The following is a 4110-nucleotide window of genomic DNA, read 5'->3' as shown; positions in this document are numbered from 1 at the left end:
TTATATATATATATATATATATATATATATATATATATATATATGGAAGGAGGTGTCATCGTGATTAACGTGGGTGAAAGCGAAATTTGAACGTGAGTTGTGGGTATTTGTGAGTACATATGGGCCTGGTAGTGAAAGAGATGAAGAAGAGAGGGAGTCTTTTTGGAATGATGTTGAAGAGTGTCTGCAGAGTTTTGGAGTGAATGTAAATGTGGTATTGATGGGGGATCTGAATGCTAGAGTGAGAAATGTAGCAGTTGAAGGTGTAGTTGGTATGCATGGTGTGCCTGGAAGAAATGAAAATGGGGAACGAACGGTAGGAATGTGCGTTGAGCGAGAGATGGTGACTGGAAATACCTTGTTTGAGAAGAAAGATATTTATAAGTATACATGGGTGAGACAGGAGGGTGGAAGGGTTGTTGTTAGAGCATTGATGGACTATGAGGATGTGTCCAGGAATGTAATAAGAAGACTGTTGGATGTGGGAGTTTTGAGAGGGGAAGGTGGAGGTATGTCTGACCACTAACTGGTGGAGGGAATGTTGAGAGTAGGTAAGAGATGGGTGAGAGCTAGGAGAGTTAGGTTTGGCAGCGAGGTTTTGAAAGTGAGTGAGTTGGATAAAAGAGAGAAAATGATAGAGTATCAGGAGAAATTGAAAGATGAGTGGAATGCAGTAAAAAATCAGGAGAATGGCAGGGTGGAGGAGGAATGGGAGTTGTTTAAGAGTGCTGTGGTGGGGCATGCAGAAGAGATGTGTGGTGTGAGACGTGTGGGTGGTGGTGTAAGAAAAGGAAGTGAATGGTGGTGCGAGGAAGTAAGTATGGCTATGGCTGAGAAGAGACATGCATATGAAGTGTAGCTGCGGAGGAAGGATGAGATGTCATATGAAAGGTATAAGGAAAAGAGGAATAGGGCGAGAAGACCTGTGCGTGATGCTAAAGTGGCAGCAGATGAGAGGTGGGGTAGGCGGCTGACTGAGAATTTTCAACAGAATAAGAAAATGTTCTGGAAGGTGAAAAGGGTGCAAAAGGGAGAGTCAGTGAAGGAAGAGCGAGCAAAAGCAGAGGATGGAAGGATGTTAATTGAGATTGATGCAGTAAGGAAGAGATGGGCAGAGTATTTTGAAAGATTGTTAAATGTAGAGGAGGAAAGGGTGGCTGAGATTGTGGTGGATGGAAGGGTGCAAGGAATAAATGTGTTAGGAGAGTTGAATGATTCTTTGATCACGAAGGAGGATGTGGAGAAGGCAGTAAAGGAGATGAAAAAGGGAAAGCTGCAGGTATGGATGGGTGTGATGCGAAATGCCTGAAGGGTGGTGGAGTGACTATTGTTGAATGGTTAGTAAGACTGTTGAATGTGTGCTTTGTGAAAGGTATGGTGCCAATTGACTGAGCAAGTGCTTGTGTGGTCCCGTTGTATAAAAGCAAAGATGATAAGTATGAATGTACTAGCTTTAGGGGTATAAGTCTGTTGAGTATTGTAGGTAAGGTTTATGGTAGAGTGTTATGAGAGTTAGAGAGAGTACAGAGGGAGTGATTTTTGATGAGCAGTGTGGCTCTAGGAGAGGGAGGGGATGCGTGGATCAGGTGTTCACTGTGAGACAAGTGTGTGAAAAGTATTTAGCGAAAGGCAAGGATGTGTTTTGGGCATTCATGGATTTAGAGAAAGCATATGATAGAATTGATAGGGAGGCTTTGTGGACTGTTTTAAGATTGTATGGACTTGATGGTAGGTTACTAAAAAGGGTGAAAAGTTTTTATGTAAATAGCAGAGCGTGTGTAAGAGTGGGAAATGCTGTGAGTGATTGGTTTCCTGTGAGAGAGGGGCTGCGACAGGGATGTGTGATGTCACCTTGGTTGTTTAATATTTATATTGATGGTGATTTAAGAGAGGTGAATGCAAGAGTTTTAGGTGGAGGTCTGAGTCTGGTGAATGTTGATGGTGGAGAGTGGAATCTGAAGCAGCTGCTGTTTGCAGATGATACTGCACTGGTGGCTGATTCAGAGGAGAGATTGAGACAGATGGTAGAGGAGTTTGGAAGGGTGTGTGAAAGGAGGAAATTGAAAATAAATGAGAATAAGAGTAAAGTGATGAAGTGTACGAGGTTGGTAGATGGTAGGGGGATGAATATAGTTTTGAATGGTGAGTTGCTTGAGAAGGTGGAGTGTTTTAAATATTTAGGGTCACATGTTGCTGTGGATGGAAGAATAGATGCAGAAGTGAAGTTTAGAATGAATTACGTAGGAAAGGTGCTGGGAGGAATGAACAAAGTGTTTAGATGTCATTCACTTAGAATGGATGCAAAAAGACAGCTGTATGAGGGTGTTGTGGTACCGACTGCGTTATATGGGGCTGAAACATGGAATATGGGTGTTGCAGGGAAGAAAAGATTGAGTGTAATGGAGATGAGGTGTCTGAGGAGTATGTGTGGAGTGATGCGTATGGATCGAGTGTGAAATGACGAAGTGTGAAGGAGAGCTGGAGTTGTTCGGGAGATGGCTAGTAGACTGAGCAGAGGGTGTTGCGATGATTTGGGCATATGGAGAGAATGGATAATGAGCGATTGATGAAAAAGATAACTAGATCTGATGTGAGAGGTGTAAGGCTGAGAGGGAGACCATGAATAGGATGGATGGACAGTGTGAAGCGAGCGCTTGATGCGAGAGGGATGTCTGTTGAGCAAGGAAGAGTGGCTGTGTGTGATAGAAATAAATGGAGAGAAATTGTGAATGAATAAATGATGACGCAGCCCTGAGGGGATATTCTCCCCCATTCTGGTCTGATCAGCTAGTCAGGTCAGGTGCAGGTAAGGGGATGGGTCTATTATGATGTGGCAGGGGTAAACCATCTCTGGTGTCGGGCCCTGCTGTAGATGTCACTGATTGCACTGCGTAGTTGACCCTTGTGTGGTGTGGTGCGGTGAGGATCTGTCCCTTCTCCCCTTTGGGGCTAAGATGCGAATGAATGTGTTTGAATGGATGAGTAAATGGGGAGTGTGTCGTCCTGTCTCGGCTACCTCCCTTTCCTTGGGGGAAGCAGCCTAGGTATGTAGATAGATAGATAGTATGATAGAATTGATAGGGAGGAGTTGTGGACTGTTTTAAGATTGTATGGACTTGATGGAAGATTACTAAGTGGAGTGAAAGGTTTTTATGTAAATAGTAGAGCGTGTGTATGAGTGGGAAATAGCTTGAGTGATTGGTTTCCTGTGAGAGTGGGGCTGCAGCACGGATGTGTGATGTCACCTTGGTAGTTTAATATTTATAAGGATGGTGTTGTAAGGGAGGTGAATGCAAGAGTGTTAGGTGGAGGTCTGAGTCTGGTGAATGTTGATGGTAGAGAGTGGAATTTGAAGCAGCTGCTGTTTGCGTATGATACTGCACTGGTAGCTGATTCAGAGGAGAGATTGAGACAGTTGGTCGAGGAGTTTGGAAAGGTGTGTGAAAGGAGGAAGTTGAAAGTAAATGAGAATAAGAGTAAAGTGATGAAGTGTACGAGGTTGGTAGATGGTAGGAGGATGAATATAGTTTTGAATGATGAGTTGCTTGAGGAGGTAGAGTGGTTTAAGTATTTTGGGTCACATGTTGCTGTGGATGGAAGAATAGATGCAGAAGTGAAGTTTAGAATGAACGAAGTAGGAAAGGTTCTGGGAGGAATGAAAAAAGTGTTCAGATGTCGTTCGTATAGAATGGATGTAAAGTGAAGGCTGTATGTGGGTGTAGTGGTACCAACTGCGTTATATGGGGCTGAAACATGGAATATACATGTAGCAAAGAGGAAAAGTTTGAATGTAATGGAGATGAGGTGTCTGAGGCGTATGTATGGATGACGCATATGGATTGAGTGAGAAACGATGAAGTGTGAAGGAGAACTGAAGTTGTTCGGGAGATGGCTGATCGAGTTGAGCAGAGGGTGTTGCGATGTTTTGGGCCTATGGAGAGAATGGATATTGAGTGAGTGGTGAAAAAGATAACTAGATCTGATGTGAGAAGTGTAAGGCTGAGAGGAAGACCACGAATAGGATGGATGGACAGTGTGATGAGAGCGTTGGATGAGAGAGGGATGTCTGTTGAGCAAGAAAGAGTGGCTGTGTGTTATAGAAATGAGTGG

The sequence above is a fragment of the Coenobita brevimanus genome, chromosome 104 (genome assembly GCF_032717465.1).
Source record: "Coenobita brevimanus isolate Jiangsu-jjx chromosome 104, ASM3271746v2, whole genome shotgun sequence".
NCBI lineage: Eukaryota > Metazoa > Arthropoda > Malacostraca > Decapoda > Coenobitidae > Coenobita > Coenobita brevimanus.
The sequence above is the reverse complement of the archived record's forward strand: the minus strand, read 5'-3'. Positions refer to the sequence as shown.